The 23891-nt window shown below is 41.7% G+C and overlaps 1 protein-coding gene across 4 annotated transcripts in view; it reads right to left on the bottom strand.

The window, feature by feature from the left end:
- The window catches only part of KLHDC8B (kelch domain containing 8B), a 58019-nt gene extending 34403 nt beyond the window's left edge, over positions 1 to 23616 (bottom strand). For 2 of the 4 annotated variants that reach the window (XM_039324987.1, XM_039324988.1), the window contains exon 1: positions 23321 to 23616. The gene's annotated coding sequence lies outside the window, so the exon portion shown is untranslated. Of the gene's footprint in view, positions 1 to 17068; positions 17171 to 22940; positions 23294 to 23320 lie in introns of those variants that run through there. The other 2 variants (XM_039324989.1, XM_039324992.1) reach the window with 2 other exon arrangements.
- Positions 23617 to 23891: the final 275 nt, after the last annotated feature.

Below are 23891 nucleotides of genomic sequence, written 5' to 3'. Positions count from 1 at the left end.
GGAATGGTTTTTTAAAGTAGCTTATCTGGCAGAAATGGCAAAGATTTCGGCTTTCTTAAAGCAACAAACGCAAGAGAAGTTTTTTGCTATCTGGGACAAATGGATAAAATTTATACAATTTAGATTGGGTATACAAAATATTATATAGCTTTTTCATAAGTTTTATTTTTATATATATTATAGATATCTTTTTTATATATATAAATATAAAGTTTTTAATTTAATTTTTATTTTTTTATTTTTTTTTTTATTATTATTATCTTAAGCCTATATTCTGCTCTGGGAAGCTCAGGGGGGGGGAAGGGAGGGTTTTTGGGAGGGGTGTGGGGTGGGGGGTTTTTTTTATATGTATTGTTTAATTTTTTTTTTTTTTTTGTATATGTTGTTTTTTGTTCTGTATTGTTCTTGTTTTTTTTTGTAAAATTTATAAAACTTTTAATAAAAAAAAAAAAAAAAAAAAAAAAATTCCCTTGCTCTAAATCTTGCGGTCTAGGAGGACTCCATGACTCATTTATTTTCCACTCACAAAATTAGGCACTTTAGTAGCTTAAGAACAGAAGGCGGCAGGATTTAGTAACTTAGACACAAATACTGATTATGTGTCCCTCCCAATCAGAAATAGTTGCTGCCTTTGGGGACTGCCACTGTGTTTGCCTCTCAGAAGAAAATATATTTTGCTTTTGTTATCTTCTGCACCTATGGGAACCAGAAAATACTGAGTATGAAGGCTTACAAAAAAACCTCAAAAATAAAAAAGTAACAGTTGAATCTATATGCAAGATTATATGCAATCCTCAGAGTTGTGATCCCAATTGGGACCAGAATTTCCTTCAAAAGCCAGCACAGTCATATGTTGAATCCCAATTTTATAGCCATTTTTCCAGCTACTGTTAAGCAAATTCAGTTTCCCCAGCTGGCGTTTTTTATTGGAAACTGGGTGGCAAGGTCTCAAATAACAATCATATGACCCCAGGACTCCAGGACACTGCAACTGGTCCTAAATGTGAGCCTTTTGCCAAATGCCTGAATGCAGGGGTGGTGTGGGGGTCCTAAATGCAACCATCACTTCTTCTGAGGCTGTAGTAACTTTGAACTGCTGTTAAACAAATGGTTGTAAGTTGAGGATTACCTGTAAGAACTACCGTATATTCCGGCGTATAAGACGACTTTTGAGAACGATGAAACAGCCTCCGAACTCGGGGGTCGTCTTATACGCCGAGTCATAACATTTATTTATTTATTTATTATTTCCGGCGTATAAGATGACGTTCTAGGCATACGACTCGGTGTCGATCATCTTATACGCCGGAAATGACGTCATTTCCGGTGTATAAGATGATCGACACCGAGTCGCATGCCTAGAAAGTCATCTTATACGCCGGAAATAACGTTATAAACTACGTTTATTTCCGGCATATAAGATGACTTTCTAGGCATGCGACTCGGTGTCGATCATCTTATACGCCGGAAATGACGTTATTTCCGGCGTATAAGATGATCGACACCGAGTCGCATGCCTAGAAAGTCATCTTATACGCTGGAAATGACGTCATTTCCGGCGTATAAGATGATCGATGCCGAGTCGCATGCCTAGAAAGTCGTCTTATATGCGACTCGGCGTCGATCGTCTTGCGACCCGGCGTCGAACTCGGGGGTCGTCTTATACGCCGGGTCGCCTAATACGCCGGAATATACGGTATGCAGTTCCTAATAGCATCAGCGACTGTCCAAGAATTCTCAAATATATATTTATGACAAGCTTTAAAGAAAAAAAAATTAAGAATTGGAGCAGTAAATAGCCATACCTCAGCTGATGAAAGATGAAGACAGATCAAGTCCAAGAAAGGAGCTATCACAAAAAGTTATACTTAGAGGCCCCACTTCATAAGACACTAAACAAAAGAACAAACTTGGTGGACAAGTGTGACAATCAAAAGAAAGAGACATAGCAGATTTCAGCATCACTGAGAACTCAGTTCTCAGGCCTTCGGGGAAAGAGGGAAAGACACTGCGGAAGAGGAGACAGAGAAATACCGTACTTCCCTGAAAATAAGACCCACCCAGAAAATAAGCCCTAGCCTGATTTTTGGCATGCACCTAATATAAGCCCTACCCCTAAAATAAGCCCTAGTTAAGACCCGCCTACTCTGTATGGTTGCTTGTGGCTGCAAAGGGATAGGAGAGAGTGCTGTGCGCCAGTGCTGCCACAAGGTGAGGCAAGGCTGTTGGATTTGAGATGGAGCTGCCCCATGTGCCCCGCACCCACCTCTTCCCTTTCACTCCCCTCCCAAGCAGACTGCCACTGCATAACAGCTGCGACTGCCACTGAAGGGGCTTTCTTCGGTCCCCACCAGCCCCACCCCACCCTACCTATCACCTGCCAGCATTGGTGGCCGCCTCCTCCTCCGCCTGCCACTTGGGTCCTGCAAGTCTGCATCACGCTGCCTGTTCCCCATTTGCCGCCTATACTGTTTGGTTTCAGTGGCAGCAGCTCTGGAGGCGGTGGTAGGCTCTCCTGTGGCTGTGAGAGAGAGAGCCTACCATTGATGCGACGCACGCTCTCCTGCCCCGCTGTGACTGTGAGCAACCAAATGGTGGGATGGAGAGGGCGGGCAACCGCAAAGTCAGACATCCTCCGAAAATAAGCCCTAATGGGTCTTTTGGTATATATATAAGACCCAGCTTTATTTTTGGAGAAACACAGCAGAAGAGATGAAACTACAAGAAGAGAATATTTGTGGTAGTTGGTGACTCACTATCGAAGCAAGGATGTGTCCAGTAGCCCCAATACTTCATGAAATATGTTTTTTCTATTAGCAGCAAGTTTCAGAGATGTGACAGAACTAGATTTCCTTTTTTTCCCCAAAAAAATTGTATTACGTTTCTATTATTACATTTGATTAGTGCTTAATAAACATTGTGTTGTTTGTTTAATAATACAAGTTACAAGTTAGTCTCTGCCCCTTTTTTCCAACCATTGATAAAATAAATTCCATGCTTGAAAATATTCTGTATCTTCTTTCTCTTTGATTCACAATGTCTGTCCATTTCAGCATAGGCCAATATCTTCTTGATTATCTCTTCGTCTAGTGATCTTTCTTCATTCTTCCAGTGCTGAGCAAATACAATCCTCGCTGCTGTTAATACATGCAATGTTAAATATACACTTTGCTTGGAACTAGATTTCCAAGACTGATCAAGACCATTGACAATTATCTGATAATGGGCCTCAGAGATAAGTTGGTTGCATCTCCCAAGGACAAGTAAAAATGTTTTCTCTTCAAAGAATTAGAAAATGCTGAAAAACCTCAAGAACCTAAACACTGTAGAAAGAACCAAAAGTGTTATCCTGATGCATCTAAATTTGGAACAACATCTATCGGCTGTGGCCAGGGGGACCTTTGCATAGGTTCGCCTAGTGCACTAGTTGCGGCCTTATTTGGACCGGGAGGCTTTACTCACAGTCACTCATGCCCTTGTCACCTCAAGACTGGATTACTATAACGTGCTCTACATGGGGCTACCCTTGAAGGGCGTTCGGAGGCTGCAGTTGGTTCAGAATGCAGCCGCGAGAGCGATTGTGGGCGCGCCAAGGTACGCCCATGTGTCACCTATCCTCCGCGAGCTGCACTGGCTTCCTGTGGGTCTCCGGACGCAATTCAAGGTGTGGTTATCACCTTTAAAGCCCTACATGGCAAAGGACCAGGTTACTTACAGGACCGCATTCTGCCGCATAGTTCCCAGAGACCGGTGAGGTCCCATAGATTGGGCCTCCTTCAGGTCCCGTCGGCCAGACAATGTCGGCTGGCGGGCCCTCGGGGAAGGGCCTTTTCTGTGGTGGCTCCGACCTGGTGGAATCATCTTCCCCCCGAGGTTCGAACTACTCCCACCCTGCCGGCCTTTAAGAAAGCCGTTAAAACTCTCCTGTTCTGGCAGGCCTGGGGCTGATGTCCCCGGGGGGGCCGGGATATGATCGGACTCGCGGTATGACTGTATTATTTTATTATTTTATTGTTTTATGATTGTTTTAACTCTGTACGCCACCCTGAGTCCTTTGGGATTGGGCAGCATATAAATAAAATTAAATACAAATACAAATCTATTAAAAGTTAATGAAAATTAGGGAGAAAAGCTCATAAAATAAATGCTGTTCACTGTCTCTAGGCTAATGCTCAGAGTACTGGAAAAACTGTTAGATGAGCTTCATTAGGAAAGTAAATATAGTTTAACAGATGGAAGGAGGACCTGGCGATGGAAGTTGAAGGATACAGTATGTTCAAAATTAACAGGAGTGTCAGAAGAAGAGAAGGTGCAGTGGTATGTTAAAACTGTTTACTACCGCTCTACTGGTGTAGAAGGCAATGGTGCCAAAAGAATTCAGATAAAAAGAAGTACAAGAAGTAACAATAGTACTATGGGGGATCAGTTGGGTTATCACAGAGTGCTGGTTCCCCAATTCATTGTTATTTCTATTAATAACACAGAAGGGCAGGTGGGAGGAATACCTATGAAATCTCTACACATGACACAAAATTGGGGGAATAGCCTAGAACAGTGATGGCAAACCTTTTAGAGACCGAATGCCCAAACTGCAACCCAAAACCCACTTATTTATCGCAAAGTGCCACAATGCCGCATCAGCATTGTGATGTCCTCGGGGGGGGGGGGGGGCAGGGAGCGCCTCTGAGTGCCGCCTCTGGCACCCAAAAACCAGAAGCGCAAAAATGGGCCACCATGCTGCAAGGCACAAAAACGGCCACCACAGCATCATGGGGTGCAGATACAAGGCGACACACTACGCAGGAATGGGGCAGGGCTAGTGAGTATCACGCAGGCACTAGCTCTGCCCCATTTGCAGTGTGTGGGTGTTCGTGGCCCTGTGCGCGCATGCATGCATGTAAAATACTTCCCCCTCCCTTCTCTTCCAGTCCACCAATCGACAGTGGTTGGTGACCTCTGTTCTACCACCTCTACTCAAGCTTGCTAGTCAGCTGCTTCGCCTCCTTTGTGCTGGGCGGGGCTCCTGCTCTGGGCGGCAATTGTAGTCTGCTACTGGTGGTGGTGGTGCGCGTACCATCAGAGAGGGCTCTGAGTGCCGCCTCTGGCACATGTGCCATAGGTTCGCCACTACTGGCCTAGAACAGAGAAATACAAATAAAATTATCTTGGCATTCTAAAACAGTGCTTCTTAAGCTTTTCTCTCTGAACACCCTTCCCTATTTTAAAAATTAGGGCGGATCCCAAAAGAGCTTTTGTTTGTATGCCTTGTACTTACTGATGTTTACTGTATTAAAAATTAAAAATGATGCATTTGCTGCAGCTACAGTTTCTCACAATTGTTTGACTGGATTTTAATAGTGTATTACTTTTTAACCTAGGCTGGCAAATCTTTCTGATCTTGCGGATCCTTGAGAGAGCCTCGGGGGATTCCTAAGCATCTTAGGACCACACTTTTAAGAAACACTGGCCTAGAGAAATGAGTTGAAATAAACTATGTGAAATTTAATAGAAATTTTAAAGTTGTTCCCTTAGGAAACAAGAATCAAATGCAGAGCTATGATTGGGGGGGAGGGGTTGGAAATCAGAGTCGTCTGCTGAGGCAGTTAAAAAAAAATCAACATAGGGATCATAACCAAACAATGAAGTCTATCCTTTTTTTACATGACAAGTGTTAAAAAGATTTTTGAATATGTGGTTACAGCCACCATCTCGATTTTTTATATCATTAAATCACGAGGCCAGAAGGGACCTTGGAGGTCTTCTAGTCCACCCTCCTGCCCAAGACAGGAGTCCCTTGCTTCCGCTGATAATGGTACTACTGAAAAAGACTGAAAAAGATTGTTGAGTACTAATTAAATACGCCACCAATGTAAAGTGTCTGTAAGAAGGCAAATGTAACATTTAGGTTAGGGTTAATATTCAAACAATGAACACTACTAATTCTACTTTATTCTATATAGTTCTTTGGTCAGGCCCTACCAGTACTGCATCCAGTTCTGGGCAATACAGTTTAAAAAAACTGGAAAGAGTTCCTAGAATGGCAGTGAGAATAGTGTAGAACAGTGGTTCTCAACCTTTTTAATGCCGCGACCCCCAACCGGTCGTAAGTCGAGGACTACTCAACCAGTCGTAAGTCGAGGACTACTCAACTGGTGCAGCACCATTTGCAGAATGGGACTTTTGGCGGGCTCAGCAGGGCAGAGACAGTCTGGACAATTCCTATTGGCTTTTGAAAGCCAATAGAATTAGACTCTATTCAAGAGAGTCTATTCTATTGGCTTTCAAAAGCCAATAGAATAAAAGAGAGTAGCACAGCTAAGGAAAAGGGGGGGAAAATGGCAGACTGTGTTGTTTGGCGACCCCCGTGAAATGGTCGTTCGACCCTAAATGGGGCCCGACCCACAGGTTGAGAACCACTGGTATAGAAAGTAAAGTTTATGAAGAGGCGAAGAAGGAACTGTCCATGTTTAGCACCAAGAAGACTTAGGAGGGATACGATGTACTCTTGAAGTACCAAAAAGGATGATATATAAAATATTTATTTTTTATTTTTGTTTTATTTATTAAATTTGTTAGCTGCCCATCTCACCACAAGGCAACTACATAAAGTTAAAACATGTTCCCTATTGTTCTAGGAATAAGACACAAAATAATGGAATACAGTCATGCAGATTCAGACTGAACATAAGAAATATCTCACAGAAAGATAATTTTGACAGTGCAATCAATTTCTTGAAGTGCGGATGAGCTGTTCTTCCTTAGATGTATGCAAGCAGAAGCTAGACAATTACTTGTCTGAAATTCTTTAATTTGTATTTCTGAGCTATACAGAAATTTGGACTCAGTATGACTTAAATGACTCAATTCTATGGTTCAATAATATTTATCAGGAATCCTCTCATGTCCCCAAATCATTTTATTTTTTCCCATGCACTTTTTACAAAAACGTATCATTTTAAGAAATGCAAACTGTAGTTTAAAAGGGACCACAGTGAACAGTTCTCCAGGCGATCTGCATAAATCAGCAGATTCCTGACTTCCAATTTATTCAGTAGCAGCTAAATAAGGTAATCTTGACAGTATTGGAAACAAATTACTGTATTATTTCACTCACTTTAATATTCAAAATGAATTTTTATATGCAGAATTCTTTAACGATAAACATACACGTCTGGTTTCAGCTAATAGATTTCAAGATTTTTATGAGAGAAAGATAAACCTGAACTTAACTTTCTAACACTCTTCCCCGATTATAAATACATAGGAAAGAGATTATAGATTCCTGATAGATGTAAAAAATAATTATGAGAAGATGTATCTTGCCTCTAAATATTTATTTCTAAGAAACAACAATAGGAGAAATTTATCATATTGTCATTTTGTCTAGTTTCTAAGGATTTAAGAACTGGCTGGCTATTGCAACAAAAAAAATGATTGGTGAAAATTGTGTTATTTGCACTTCCTTTCAAATAACCAACTGAATGTCACACGCTAAATAAACTAATACAGATTTGCTTTAAAAAAAGTGGCAGTGTTTTCCTATGATTTAAAAATGAGCTGAATAGAACAACAAAAATTGCTTCAAAATGCCTCAGAGAACATTTAATAAGAGCTGGTTTCAATTGTCTTGCAATTGGAGATGCAATCTTGGAGCTGAAACAGGAACTGACATGTTTCGATCTTGTCCTATTACTGACACACTTGGCACCAATATCAACAGGACTGTTAATATAGCTTCACCAAATGCTAAAAAAATGCTTTTTTTGTTCTTGATTGCACATTGACTATATCCTACTTGGCACTATCAACACATCAAGAACTGTGGATTTTTCAGGCATAAGAAATACTATATCCTATTGAAAAGAGATACCTACACTTGATTCGTAGCAATGGATCACTAATAGAGGCTAAAGGTAGTCCTTGCTTAATGACTGCCTGAACTTATGATGCCTGTGAAAAAGTAACTTTATGACGGATCCACATGTTTAAGACCGTCACAGCATTCTGGGGGTCATGTGATAGGTAGTTGGGCCCGTCACAGCCAGGTTCTGACAAACAGAATCAATGGAGAAACTAGCATTAAATCACAAGTTGTGGTCATGTGATATCTATTTAATAACTGTAGCTGATTTGCTTAATTACCGTGGCAGAAGTAATGACCATGTCTGTCATGGTCATGTCATGTCTCACTTAATGACTTCATTGCTTAGTGATGGGAGTTGCCAGTTCCAATTGTGGTTGTTAAGTGAGCATCAGCTGTATTTGTCAAGATTTCAATTATATTTTTAATGTAAGGGCGAGGAAGACTTTCAAGGAATAAGTTCACAGCTGCTGAAATTATTTTCGTTACAACATCATTGTTCAGCATAGGGATAAATAATGACAAAATGTATGTTTTTATCCAGACCTAAAAACAGGAAGCTTCTAAACTAGAGAAATTCATCTGGATACCTGGTTGGAAATAATGTGAAATAATACGATCCTAGAAGCCATAGTATTTTTTTAAAGTGTCATTGAGTCATTGAAAGGCCACTTCTTTTTTTTTTTTAATTGAAAATTTTTAGGTTTTACAAAAAGAAAAGATTCCCCTCCCCCACACCCTCCCACCCCTCCCCTACCCTCCCCCAATCTTCCCAGAGCTGAATACAGGCTTAATTAGAAAAATTTTAAAAGAATCTTGAAACACTTATAAACCATAAACAAATCTAAATACGTTAATTAAACAAAATTATAAAATAATTAACAACAATATATAAAAAAAATACAAGAAGAAAGAAAAGAAAAAACAGAAAAATAAAAAATAAAAAAATAAAAATAAAAGAAAATATCTAAGAAATATCTTAAACTTTAATTATAAATTATTCAAAAACTAAGTAATATTTTTTTATATCCAACTTATATTGTATGAAATCTATCCATCTTTTCCATACCAGGAGATACTTCTCCTGCAATTGATCTTTCAAGAAAGCTGAAATCTTTGCCATTTCCGCCAAATAAGAAACTTTAAAAAAACATTTTTGCAATGTAGGCAAAGATTCCTTCTTCCAACATTGCCCTACTAACAACCTGGCCGCTGTAATTAAATTTAACATCAATATAATCTCTTTACTGTCCCAATCAGAAACAATACCTAACAAAAACAATTGTGGGGTAAATTTTATCCTTCTTCTGAAAATTCTTTGAATATTCCACCATATTTTAATCCAAAAAGCTTTTATATTTTTACATAACCACCAGATATGGTAATAAGTAGCATCCAAACATCCCCATCTCCAACATTTAGGCTGCAAGTCAGGATACATACGAGACATTTTTTGTGGATCAAGGTGCCATCTATAAAACATTTTATAAAAGTTTTCCCTTAAATTTTGGGCTTGTGTAAATTTAACATTCCTCACCCAAATAATCTCCCAGGTATCTAATAAAACCGGTTCCTCAAAGTTTTGTGCCCATTTAACCATACATTCTTTAACTAATTCTGCTTCTGAATCCAACTCTACTAACACCCCGTAAAGTCTCTTAATGTGAGTTCGTCTTTGATCTTTTATTTGTTTTAACAAATTCTCATCTTCTCTAAGCAAACCCAAATTACGATCTATCTTCCACCTCTCTACTATTTGTCTATACTGAAACCATGAATAAATAATATTTTCTTGTGTTAAATCTTCGAGATATTTTAATTGCCAATTTTTACCATCCCATCTAAGTAATTGTGCATAAGAAACACTATCCATCTTGACTCCTCTCCTTATCCCTTCTGTTGCATGCCATGGTATAGCCCATAATGGAATTTTAAAATCATTTCTATAATATTTCTTCCAAACCCAAAGTAAAGAAGTCCTTATAATATGAGATTTAAAAACCCTGTCAACCTTTTTATTGAAAATTAAATAGGCATGCCATCCGAAAAGCAAATCCCAACCCTCTAAGAGGAGTACTTCTACATTTGTTAAATTAACCCAATCACTAATTAATGTTAAAGCCACAGCATCTTAATACAATTTCAAATTCGGTACCTTGAGTCCACCCCTCTCACGAATATCTTGTATAATTTTAAGTTTTACTCTTGGTTTTTTCCCTGCCCAGATAAATTTTTTGCTACCTTTCTGCCATTCATTTAAATTAACCTCATTCTTTAAAATGGGTGTCATTTGAAATAAAAAAAGAAACTTTGGCAAAACATTCATTTTAATCACCGCAATTCTCCCCAAAAGAGATAATTGCAGCTTCTCCCAATTTTCCAAATCTCTTTGTATTTTGACCCACAGCCTTTCATAATTATTTTTATACAATTTGGCATTAGAAACAGATAAAGTAACCCCCAGATATTTTACCTTGTTAACAACCTCAAAATCTGTCAACCTAACCAAGGTCTCCTTATCCAAATTAGTCATATTTTTAGGCAATATTTTAGTCTTATTATTGTTAATTTTAAAACCAGAAACCTGTCCATACTGATGTATCAATTGTAATAACTCTATTACAGAATAAGTAGGTTGAGATAAAGTAACAACCAAGTCATCTGCAAAAGCCCTTAATTTATATTCTTTTTTGTTAACTTCTATTCCTTTTATTTGCTGTTATTCTTGAATTTTAATCAACAAAATTTCCAAAGTTAGAACAAACAGCAATGGTGACAATGGACAACCCTGTCTATTGAAAACACCTCTGACAAACCCCCATTAACTATAAGTTGTGCCGTTTGCTTTTGATAAATAACACAAAGAGCTTGTAAAATTTTTTCTCCAAAGTTCATTTTCTCAATTAATCTTAACATAAATTGCCAGTTCAGCTGGTCAAAAGCTTTTTCAGCATCTAAAAATATCAATCCTGCAGAAATTTGATTGTTTTTATCTAAATATTCTAATAAATTAATAATTTGTCTAACATTATTCTTCATATACCTTCCAGTTATAAAACCCGTTTGATCCATATATATTACATGATGCAGGACCCTCATGAGTCTATTAGCTAAAATTTTCGAAAAAATCTTATAATCTACATTTAAAAGAGATATAGGTCTATAATTCTTTGGTAAAGTGAGATCTTGATCTTCTTTTGGAATCAAGGATATAAAAGCTCTACCCCATGACGGGGGGATCTCTGAACCCTGTAATATATTATTAAAAAGCTCCCTTAAAGATTGAATCATCTCTTGTACCAAAGTTTTATAATAAATAGATGTCAATCCATCCGTACCCGGTGCTTTACCTAATTTTAATTCTTTAATTACTGTCTCAATTTCCTCACTAGTAATCAGACCGTTAATTTCTTGTTTCTGATCTTCTGTTAGTTTAGGAAAATTAGCATCTTTTAAATAATTATCTATATCTAAAACCTGTACTTTAGTACTCATATATAATTTTTGATAATAATCTAAAAAAGATTTCTTAATCAACTCCTTCTGATATACCAACTTACCATTATAATTTATTTTATCTATAGTTCTCTGTCTCTGCTTCTTTCTCAATTGATAAACCATCTCCCTGGTTTATTGGCATTACAAAATGTATTTTGTTTCATATACAATAAATTAGTTGCAGTTTGATCAGCCATCAACATATTAAATGTTTTTATCCAGACCTAAAAACAGGAAGCTTCTAAACTAGAGAAATTCATCTGGATACCTGGTTGGAAATAATGTGAAATAATACGATCCTAGAAGCCATAGTATTTTTTTAAAGTGTCATTGAAAGGCCACTTCTGAGTCATATTTTGCTGTCTGGTTGAAAGACAGGTCAGGTGTTTTTAAATGAATCCCCTGAATACGCAACATTCCCGCTGAAACAACTGAGCTAGAGAAAGAATTTCAGATAAGGATGATATTCACAAATACTCCCCATCATTTCTCATCACTGTTGCTTTCCCCCCCCCCAAAAGGAGCATCTTCGAGGAATTGGCAAAAATTTATATCCTGTTCCTTTAGCAGTGATCTTTCAGCAACCTTCTACCTTGAAACTGAGGTAGTGCTCTCTATGCTGCAGCTTTATCCAAAGAGTTCAGGACAGGTATTCTTCGCTTACCGGCCACTTTGTTTAGCAGTTATTTAAAGTTACTGTAGGACAGGGGTCCTCAAACTTTTTAAACAGGGGGCCAGTTTATTTCCCTCAGACTGTTGGGGGGCCGGACTATAGTTTGAAAAAAATTAATGATTATAACCAAAGCATCCTTAGCGATAGGATGGGAGACCATCAGGATAGGCCAGGAGGAAGGGGCAAGGGGATGGCAAAAGGGCATCAGGGCAGGAATAAGGCAGGATTTCTCTCAGATCATCCCTCCCTCTCATTCCAATCTCCTTCCTCCCTCCCTCCTCTCCTTCCATCCTTATCTCCCTTTTTCTCATTCCCATCTCCTTCCTTCCTCCCTCCATCCCTACACTCTTTCCTTCCCTGGCTCCCTCTTTCTCATTCCTATCTCCCTCCCTCCCCTCCTTCCTTCCCTGCCTCCCTCCTTTTCATCTCTTTCCTTCCTCCCTCCCTCTTTCTCATTCCCATCTCCTTCCTTCCTCCCTCCAGGCCCAGGAAGGGACAAGGGGAGGGGGAGAGGTTGCCAGCATGTTGCCGGTGGCCATGGCTTGAAAGGCCATTGTAAATTCCTGGACAAGAGCCAGACAGCCTTAACAGCAGAATGGCAGGAAGATATTTGCAATGAGGGAGAAAAACAGGCAAGAAATGCAGCTGGGGAAGTGTCACCCTCCATGAGGAATGAAGAAAGGCACCATTGGCTGGAGATGACTAGCAATTGGCCCTCGCCCACTTCACACACCTGACTCTGTAGGCTCCAGGGGAGGGGACGTTGAGAGAGGAGTGAGAGTCGGCATCTGCCACCCAGCCCCCAGCCTGCCCAGCAGGCAGGCAGCTCTGCGCTCTCCTCACAGCGCGGAGAGGCTAGACCAGGCGAATCGAAGCTAACAAGAAGCTGAACCTGCCTCGGCACGCTCACAGGAGGTGGCAAGCAGCATAGGACCTGGTATCCTGGGTGAAAGCAGGCCGGATAAAAAGACAAGGCATCGAGCCAGCAGTCCGTAGTTTAAGGACCCCTGCTGTAGGAAATGAGCAGGCTGAGCCTGAGGGAGGAGTCAAGTGTGTCATTAGTTTGGAGTCATTTCACCCCCACAAGAGATCTAAAACCATCCCACCTTGAATTCTGTTGATTCTTATTTGGCACTAATTTGCCTTGATCATTAATAGTTCAGATTCTTGTCTATGGAGATTCTCAGTCATCTAGGTCACGGCTGTCCCAAAGGTGCTTTTTCAAAAGGCAACTGGACTTTCTTTATTTTTCCTTGGAGATGTTTTGCTTCTCATCCAAGAAGCTTCTTCAGAACTGAAAGCTTCTTGGATGAAAACCAAAATGTCTTCAAGCAAAAACAAAGAAAGTCCAGTTGCTTTTTGAAAAAGCACCTTTGGGCATTCAGATTCTTGTTGAGAGATAGAATGGAGTAAACTTGTATTTATCTGGACAATCCTGGTTCCTGATTTTTGTGCCTGCCAGTTACAATGGCACTGAAAAGGTAAACTTTATGACTGGTCCTTGCATTTACAACCTGTGCTGCATCTCGCAGTTGGATAATCACAGTGGTGGGATTAAAATATGTGAACAACCAGTTCTCTGTGTGGATACCACTTCCGGAAGTCCATTCTGGGCCTGAGCATCAAAAAGTAGCTGTCAGTTCTGCCGAAGCGGTGTGAACCAGCTGAATCCCACCACTGGATAATCACCACACTGTGTACTTTGCAACTATCTAGCAGAGCCAATGGAGAAGGCAGCAGTAGTCATGGTCATGTGATGTTTTGTGTAACACCCCTGGTGATTCACCTAACAACTGCAGTAGGAGTGAGGCCGTAACTCCATCACAGTCACATGATGTTTTGCTTAGCAACCGTGGCACTAAACAACAGAGTTGCCAGCCCTAATTATGTTTGTTAAATAAGAACTACTTTATGAAAACTATGGAAATGAACAGAAATCAAATGCCTGGTATCTTTGGCTACCCAAGCAGTTCTGTAAAGCAATTTTTTTTAAAAAAAAATGTGGTGCTTTCACAAAGCAAGATTCATAGGGCAGCTAACTTTAATTATTTCACTGCCACTTTTACCATCTTCAGAAATCGGTTTTAAACCGTCAGAAAATTCCTTTTTATTAAGAGAAGGACAAGGGGGGACATGATAGCAGTATTCCAATATCTCAGGGGCTGCCATAAAGAAGAGGGAATCAAGCTATTTTCCAAAGCACCTGAAGGCAGGTCAAGAAGCAACAGGTGGAAACTAATCAAGGAGAAAAGCAACCTAGAACTACGGAGAAACTTCCTGACAGTGAGAACAATTAATCAGTGGAACAACCTGCCTCCAGAAGCAGTAAATGCTCCAATACTGGAAGTTTTTAAGAAGAGACTGGACAGACATTTGTCCGAAATGGTGTAGGGTTTCCTGCCCAAGCAGGGAGTTGGACTAGATGACCTCCAAGGTCCCTTCCAACTTTACCACTACTACTACTACTACTACTACTACTACTACTACTATTGTTATTATTATTATTATTATTAACTCGAGTCCAATAAGCCTGAATTCATTTGGAAGATCATGCTTACGGCACGTAAAAGGAAGTTAGAGATTTGCTTCTGTTCTATATTCTGAATGGAATAGGCCTGTTTTGCTACCATATGCTGCAATCCTGCAAATTAAAATACGTAACCAAAACAAAAGGCAAAGTAGAAAGCAGGGTAAGAAGCAAGGAAAAGGGCCTAAATTGAAGATTTTTTTTTTTAAAGGAAAATTAGGCAGAAAAAATATATACCCCAAAGTTCTGCACAATGCCCAAGTTCCCCATTTTGTCAAGCTCAATCCTTTCCTGCCTTGACCAATAAATGTATGCATGTGACGTACTGGCATACGTGTATGCACACATCTGTTGGTTTGGATTGTGGGGGAAATTAGTTCTTAGATGAGTGGAATCAATTAAATCAAGTTGACCTACAGAGATATAAGGCCAGTTAGTTATCTTATTAGAACAAACCCATAGATTTGTAATAGGAAACTTCGTTTTGGCATCTGGCATTCCCAAACTGCCTCCTCCTCTTAATTTATGGGAAATGCTCCCCTCCCTGTTTTATTCATTTATTGCTTTATTCCTGAGCTCCATTACCTGTAGTAACTTGAGATCCTTTATGCTTACATCATGTGTTGCTTATGGATTAGTCTCTCCTGCCATTCTGAGATGTATAAATATGAGTGCCTGCCTTTGTTGGGTGGGGTCCCTCTAAATATTCCCTTGAAGGGAGTCCCACCAGTACATGCTGTCTAATAGGCCCTGCAGTAATGAGGATTTGCTTTGGGTCCTGCTCTGATTCCATAGTCCATACCTATCACAGACTACATTCCTTCCCCCAAAGGATTGTATTATGGGGTGTGGATCTAGACTGAAGACATACCTAAAGATGAAGCAGGCACATAAGCAGGGTGAACAAAGGCATCTAATTTTCCGTAAAAGACCTTTAGGAGAAGTAGTTAAAAATGAACCAAGTGGTTCAGAAAACAAAGGAAAAAATGTCACATCTGAACCAAATAAAAGAAATTGGGCTGAGCACATGGAAAACTCCTCCCCAAATCCCATCAGCAGCTACCAGACTTGGGAATAAACAAAGCAAGGAATTTGGGGAGTAGAAGGGTAGGCTTCTTTCCCTCTTTTAGCGCCTCCCAGCCTAGTTGAGAAGTGGGTAAGCGTGGATGAGTATCTGTATGTGGATTTGTGTGTGTGTTATGTGTGTGTGTGAGAGAGAAAGAGAGTGTAAATGAATACATATTGTAACCAGTAAAGTTTTGCTGTTATTTTAAATTTACTTTGTCCCCATGTATTCTAAAGAACCGGTTGTATTTGTGTCTCAGTGTTGGGTTGAAAGTGATTTGAGTGTGGCTGTTTTCTAGGCCTGTAAGTGTGTGAGTGAGTGACCATAAGCTGACTGGGGTCCTTTGTACTCTTTGCACCTGGCTGTTTTCTTGTAGACGTTTCATTATCCAACTAGGTAACATCATCAGTGCTAGAAGGGAGTGGTGTTTTCTCTTTGTTTATATATTACTGGTTTGTCCTGCCAGTATTGGTGGGAGTGCTGTTGGTGCTTCCTTGATTAGATTGTTTACTGTTAGCTTGTTGAGTAAAGAAATGTTTGCAAGAAAACAATCAAGCTCAGAGAGCACCAAGGACCCCACAGTTCAATCTTGAGCTACAAATATTCTACCAAGATTAATAATGATCACTTAATTAGTTGAATTAGACAACTAATTATAAAACCAACTGAATCTTCCATACACCAACTATTCTAACATCCACACACATCATGCCTACAGATTTTCCTTCTTCCTTCCAACAAAATATGTAAAAGAGTTAAGTAAAAGAGAGCAAAATTCTATAAGACATTTTCTAGACAAATCATCTCAAATAATAGCTAACCTTTAAAGATATCCAGGCTTTGTAAGAAGAGTGACAGTCACTTCCTCCTCTTCCTTATTCTTTTCAACAACTTCTATTCTTACTAGGTCAGTGATGGCAAACCTGTTAGAGACCGAGTGCCCAAAAACTGGCTCCGCTCCCGCTCCACCCCCTGCCCTGCCCCCGCTCCACCCCCCCATCCCCTGCCCCGCCTGCCCACAGGGCCACTCACTGCCTCCAGGGCCTGCCGCAGATCGCCCAGGCAGCCCAGCAGCACTATGGCGGTCACGCCCTCTGCCTGTGCCCCGCAGCATCAATTGTGCATGATGGGGCGTGAGGGCAGAGTCTTGTCTGCCTGGCTGCCATGTCTTTGGCTGCTCTGCTCCGTGTGGGCCACGCTCAGGGGCAACTCTCCTCCAAGGGGGCTGCTGGAGAGGAGGGGGTCACGGGGGGAGGCGAGGCTGGGGCAACAGCCTGTGTGCCCACAGAGAGGGCTCTGAGTGCCTCCTCTGGCACCCATCCATAGGTTTGCCACCACTGTACTAGGTGATGCAGGATGGGGCAACCCTCCATCTTCCCAGCTCTTCGCAAATTAAAAACATTCTCTTCCTATGCACACATACTATGGATTTTGGAGCCTGACCTTCAGGAGTGAGAGGATGCTGAAGCCTGCAACAACTTTTGTCTATTCTTCACATCTCTGAATCAATTAGGCCAGATGCCGAGTATCAGTTTCCCCATCATTCTTCATGGTCACAAGAAGGAAAAAAAAAACCAAGATATTCAGAATATGCACAGATGGTTCCAAACATGTATAGTAAACACACGGAACTGTAGAAGCCTAAAAAAGGAGGAAATCTGAAGATCTAATTCAAAACCCATAGCACTAGATTCAACAAGAAAGCAGAAAAAAGAAAAAAGCAGCTCTTTGGAGAAGTCAGATCTATTAAGTTTCCCCTCTTCTCCAACCACAATCCTTCAATCGGATCACAGAGGAAGTGATTGAGATTGTTATAATATTAAACAGAGACATCTGTTCGTTTCTTCTTTTCCATCTTTCTACAAGTATGTTTTTCTGCATCAAAGCATGAACAGGGATTGCTTCCTACCCACACACCAACATATACTTTGCATTGGGAACCTTTCCAATGAAATGCGAAGTAAAAGCAGTAAAAAAAAAAAAATTCATTTCATTCCCCTTGTCAATTCGTCCACCCTGCGTCTCTCTCATTGTCTGGCCTGATATTCCCCTGAACTGCCAAAGGTGGGGCAGGAAGCAGATGTGCAGAAGGAAATCAGTGTACAAAGAGGTGGTTTTGCAACTGTCACCTGCCTGTCAGCCCTCTCTGAAAATCTCTCCTCCCTCATTTATTCTTGCTCTCATCTATCCACGGGGAGCTTCCTTAAATAGGAAAGAGGCAGGAGGAACCAAGCAGTTGGAAAAAGAAGCTTAGCTGCAGTTCTCTTTCAGACATAATTTGCTGAACTCACCATTCTTGAGCCTGAGTCTAGCCAAACCCCAGCCAAGTTTTTTAAGTCAACCAAAGCCTGCCAAGTGGGTATGACTCTGCCCCTGGAGTGCAGCGTGTTTTAAAAACAAATAAGGTAAGATCAGATTGATAGGCGAAACATAGAATAATACATAAGGAGGGCCATCTTATTTTAAGATAAAGCACAGATATCTCTGAGAAAGGATGCAGGAAAAAGGAAGAGGGCTCTAATTTTGCTGGGGTGAAGGAGGGAAAAACAAAATAGTATCCTGCTTCTTTAACTCTGGTTTGCTGGCTGTTCATAACTTGGAAATTCATCAGTGTGGAGAACAACACCTTATCTTATATGTATTACTTGGATGTCTGTGGAGATTCTTAGTCATCCAGGTCGTGGTTGTCCCAAAGGTGCTTTTTCACAAGGCTACTGGACTTTCTTGTCTTTTCTTTGAAGACATTTCGCTTCGCATCCAAGAAGCTTTTCAGCTCTGACTGGATGGGGGGGAATGGAAGGATTTATACTCCTAGTCAGTGGTGGCGAACCTATGGCATGCGTGCCAGAGGCGGCACTCAGAGCCCTCTCTGATGGCACGCGCGCCACCACCGCCAGCAGCAGGCTGCCACTGCCGCCCGGAACAGAAGCCCCACCCAGCACAAAGGAGGCGAAGCGGCTGACTAGCAATCTTGAGTAGAGGTGGTAGAGCAGAGGTCACCAACCATTGTCGATTGATGGACTGGAAGAAAAAGGAGGGGAAAGCATTTTACATGCATGCATGCGCGCACAGGGCCGCGAGTACGCACCCGCTGCAAATGGGGCAGAGCTAGTGCCTGCGTGATACTCACTAGCCCTGCCCCATTCTTGCGTGGTGCAGCGCCTTGTATCTGCGCCCCACGGCGCGGTGGTGGCCATTTTTGTGCATCACGGTGGCCCATTTTTGCACCCCTGGTTTTTGGTACCAGAGGCGGCACTCAGAGGCGCCTCCCTGCCCCCCCCCCAAGAGGGCATCACAATGCTGATGCGGCCCTGGTACTTTGCGATAAATAAGTGGGTTTTGAGTTGCAGTTTGGGCACTCAGTCTCTAAAAGGTTTGCCATCACTGTCCTAGGTATAAATACAAAGGAGTATAAATCCTTCCTTTCACCCCCATCCAGTCAGAGCTAAAGAAGCTTCTTGGATGAGAAGCGAAACGTCTTCAAAGAAAAACAAAAAAGTCCAGTTGCCTTGTGAAAAAGCACCTTTGTTACTTGGATGGAAACTCCATAGAGGAAGTCCTCGACTTACAACCATTTGTTTAGTGACCGTTCAAAGTCACGATGGCACTGAAAGAAGTGACCTGATCGTTTTTCACACTTATGATTGTTGCAGCATCCCCACAGTCACACAATCAAAACTTGGACACTTGGCAACTGGCATGTATTTATGACGGTTGCAGTGTGTCCTCGATCATGTGATCAGCTTTTGCAACCTTCTGACAAGCAAAGGCAATGGGGAAGTCAGATTCATTTAATCTGCAGTGATTCACTTAACAACGGTTGTAAAATGGTGCAAAACTTGCTTAATAACTGTCTTGCTTAGTAACAGAAATTTGGGGATCAACTGTGGTTGTACGTCGAGGATTAACTGTAGTTTTCAAGGAAATATTTCCACACAGACATAGCTAGAAGATGACATTCAGAATACTTGCTTAGAAATAGAGCATGTTTTAGTATATATTATTATTATTATTATGTTATGTTTATTTTTAAGGTTATATTTCAGGGGTCTTCAAACTTGGCCCTTTTATGACTTGTGGACTTCAACTCCCAGAATTCCTCAGCCGGGCACGCTGGCTGAGGAATTCTGGGAGTTGAAGTCCACAAGTCATAAAAGGGCCAAGTTTGAAGACCCCTGTTATATTTATTGCCTTGCTGTTTTAATTTTTTATAATATTCATTTTAATTTTATAATGTTGTTTTATCAGATTGTAAGTTGCGTGACTGTGAGAAGGATGGCATATAAATTTAATAAATAAAATAATTAAGACTCGGATATTCAGGCTTCATTCCCTTCCTATCTGCTTTGCCATTCACCTCCAGCACCTGTTGTTGCTTTTGGTACCATGCCAACTATCTTCAATTAAGTAGTCTTCTTACCAGAACAGAACTGACCTTTAGTATTTGAGCCATCAAATCATTATCAAAGCCCTTAATCGTTATCAAAAATCCTAAAGGCCCACCCCCTACTTAGAACACTACATATTTTTCTCTAAAAAGTTATTAAATATGTCTTTATTTGGATTACATGTGCATGATTAACAAAATCAGACATTTGTCACTCTCTCTTTCATTACTTTTTAGGGGCAGATTCTGAATCCCGAGACCTGTCAGGGTAGGAAAGGTTGGGCTAAGTCAGTCCCTGGAACTAAAATAACCCACCAGGGAGAGGAACTATGTCTTAGGACAGGGGTAGGCAACCTTGACTCTTTTATGACTCGTGGACTTCAACTCCCTGAGCCAGCCATTCTGGGAGTTGAAGTCCACGAGTCATAAAAGAGCCAAGGTTGCCTACCCCTTAGGACATAGAACATAGAATCATAGAGCTGGAAGGGACCTTGAAGGTCTTCTACTCCAACTCCCTGCTCACGGCAGAAGTCTCATACTATCCGAGTCAAATGGTTGTCATCTATTTATAAAACCTTCAATAATGGGGTACCCATAACTCCGGGAGGCAAGCTACTCCCTTGACTAATTGTTCTTGCTGTCAGAACATTTCTCCTTATTTCTATGCTGGATCTCTCTTTAATAAGCTTCCACCCATTACTTCTTGTTCTGCCCTCTAGTGCCCTACAGAATGAGTCAATCCCAGTCAACCAGTGGAATAGCTTACCCTCAGAAATTGTGGGCGCTCCATCACTGGGGATTTTTAAGAGGAAACTCAGACATTCACCTGTCTGAGACAGTGTAGGTTCTCTTGCTTGAGCAGGGGGCTGATTAGAAGACCTCCAAAGTCCCTTCCAGCTATATTCTATATTCTATTCTATATTCTATTCTATTCTATTCTGTTCTGTTCTGTTCTATTCTATTCTAGCCCCTCAAGTACTGGAAGACAGTTATCATGTCCCCACCCCCAATCCTTCTCTTCAATAGGCTGGATGTACCTATTTCAGTCATCTCTGTGGTGCTCCTTCTGACAAACACAAATAAATGTTTGGAAAAACTGAAACCAAACCGCTTCCAAAGAAACAGCCCTGTCCTGATGACCCTTCTCCAAATCTTCACTCCATGCCTCCCAAGATGTCAAGAATCCATGAATCAAAGCTTAAGAATCTCTACCAAGAACTTCGGATTCCCACAGAGCTAATAACTATCCATTTCTACCTTACTGAGAAGGCATGCTATCAACTTTCAACCTCACATTTTCTCTGAAAAACCAGTATTGCAATGTTCGAATCCTCACTGTCACCTTGACAGTTTGGCATCTAACAGAAGACAGATTCCTATTGTCCAGTATCACAAAGCTCTGATTTAATATTTTACAAGCAGTGCTGAATGGCTGAATATTTCACAGGCATAAAGCTAATGAGAAACTACAGGTAAGTAAGTTGGTTTAACAGCCTGATGCCTTTACTAAGCTTCTGAGAAAGCTGACATATTTATTTTCATCACCTTGAGAGGTAGGGGTTAGAAAGATTTAGCCACTTAATAAAGTGCAATTACTCCCCCCCAATTGCTTATTAGAAGATAAGCCCATTCATTGGCTCAGACAAAGAGAGGTAAAAAGAGATTTGGGGCAGGTTTAATTTAGGGCAGTGGTTCTCAACCTGTGGGTCGGGACCCCATTTGGGGTCGAACAACCATTTCATGGGGGTCGCCAAACAAGGCTGTCCGCCATTTTTTCCCCCTTTTCTTTGGCCACGCCCCTGGCACCCGGTGATGTATAAGTGGTTGGGGGTCACCACAACATGGGGAACTGTATTATGGGGTCGCGGCATTAGAAAGGTTGAGAACCACTGATTTAGGGGCAATAAAAAGTTAAAGAAGGTTGTGATATACAGACCATGTGGGTAGCAAAATGATTAGTCTTTTTCTAAGTGAAAGACTCTGGGTGCAGTGTTTGCTTGTTGTTGTTTTTTTTTTAGAAAGGGACATTTAGGGGGAAAAATACTTTTCACATAGGTTAAGTAGAAAAAGACCATCAATGGCTAATTAATTCTGATGATTGAGTTCCAAAGATAAATTTGACTGGAAATTGTTTGGGAATCTCACAGCTTCTTGGGTCTTACTGGATCCATCTTTTTCCTCCTTTGATAGCAATGTGTGGTACTGCCAAAAATGCTCTCTATCGTGACTGCGTTGACGAAGAGCGTTGTGGTCTTCACAACTATTTGGAACAGAGATCCAGATCCAAAATGGGATAGAAGTGGTGATATGGAAGCAACAGTTATGTAACAATAATAATGAAAACGGAGAAAGAAAAGAATCTCACTCTTGATGGTTGAGGTCCCACAAAGGAAATATAGGGCAGCAACTGTTTTGCTTAGAGAAAAGGGCAAAAACATGGGGGAGAAAGAACATAGAATAATAGGGTTGGGTTGGATTGGATGAAGAAAGCCAGGAAGTTTTTCCCTGGCTTCTACAGAAAAGGCAGTTGACTTTGCCTTGCAAAAATTATTAACCTTTTACTATCCAGCCTTTTTCTCTCCGTATTATGTTTCTTGAGTAATAGGAATTACTTTGTGTTAAAAATACATTGTACTACCGGCACTGTTAGGAAGGTGGGAAACGGGACAGGAAGTAGAAAAACACTCAGCACAAGCTTAGAGTTACTCTTTGCCAAATACTGCAAGCAAGTTATGAGGATGAACCCCGGCTCAAATCCGAAACGCTTATTTGCGAATACATACCGTAGAAAACTGAATAGCCCACGAAAGAAAGGGAAATAAAGCAAAACAGGAAGGGCCAGGGCACGAGGCACCGATTCCCGGATCCTCCCTGAGACTGATCGGATATTTACAATTTCCAGCAAAAGAAGAGTTGGGAAAGCATCACCTTACAAGGGCCGGGGGAGCATTTCTTTCTTTCTCTTTGGCAGCCACTGCAACCGAGAGCTCCCGCTCCAGATGGCCGCAGAGGCAGGCGCGGAGTCCGCTGCGCAACGCCCCCCTGGCCACCCGTGGAGAGCTGCACCCCGACCCGGCTGGGATCGCCCCAGGACCCAGCGCGGGTGGAAGCCTCAACCTCTCCTCCGGTTCCCCGCGGCCTCGCCCGCTCCTCCCTCCTTCCCATCGGGAGAAACTTTGGCACCGTGCAGCGGCCCCCAGCCCCGAGGGCTCCGCAGCTCCGCTGGAGGGACGGGAGAGTGCGGGAACCCGAGTTCTCCAGTAGCCTTCGGAGCAGCGCCCGATCCCTCCCCACGGCGGGGAGCTCACCTCTCCGGACTGCGCGGTCCTTCCGAACCCGGGCAAAGTCTTGGTGCGGCGGGTGGCGCTCCGCTCCGCCCCGCTCCGCTCTGCTCGGGAGCTTCTGGCTTTGCGGTTGCGATCCGCTTTCTCCGCCGCTCTCGGCGAGTCTCTCGGAATCGCGGGGCGGCAGGGGAGGAATAAAAACCGCACAAACACACGCTCACACACACACACACAAATCGGCGGCTTAACTCTTCCTCCTCCAATTGCAGCGCGCTTGGGACAGCGGCCGCTTTGCAAAGTCGGAGGCCCGGAAAAGGGCGGGCATCTGCCCCTTTTTCACAAACCGAAAGGCCCGCTGCGGATGTGCTCTAAAGGTCGCTCTCCGGAAAGTTTGGGCTTAATCGAGGCTTGAATATTTCATTCATGGGGCAACTTAAGCCATTGCTGTTTTTAACGGGGGGGGGAGGGGAGGAATACTGAGTCCCAATAAGCAACCTTAACTCCCAATGCTAAGGTGTCAGTCAATACAGGTGGGTTAGCTCAACTGTGGTGTTGGTTAGACTTGATTTCACCCAGGACGCTAAGGCACACCGTG

This window comes from Crotalus tigris, unplaced genomic scaffold (assembly GCF_016545835.1).
Source record: "Crotalus tigris isolate CLP2741 ecotype Arizona unplaced genomic scaffold, ASM1654583v1 scf7180000024313.351630, whole genome shotgun sequence".
Lineage (NCBI taxonomy): Eukaryota > Metazoa > Chordata > Lepidosauria > Squamata > Viperidae > Crotalus > Crotalus tigris.
Note: the sequence above shows the minus strand (reverse complement) of the source record. Positions and strands in the feature narration are given on the sequence as shown.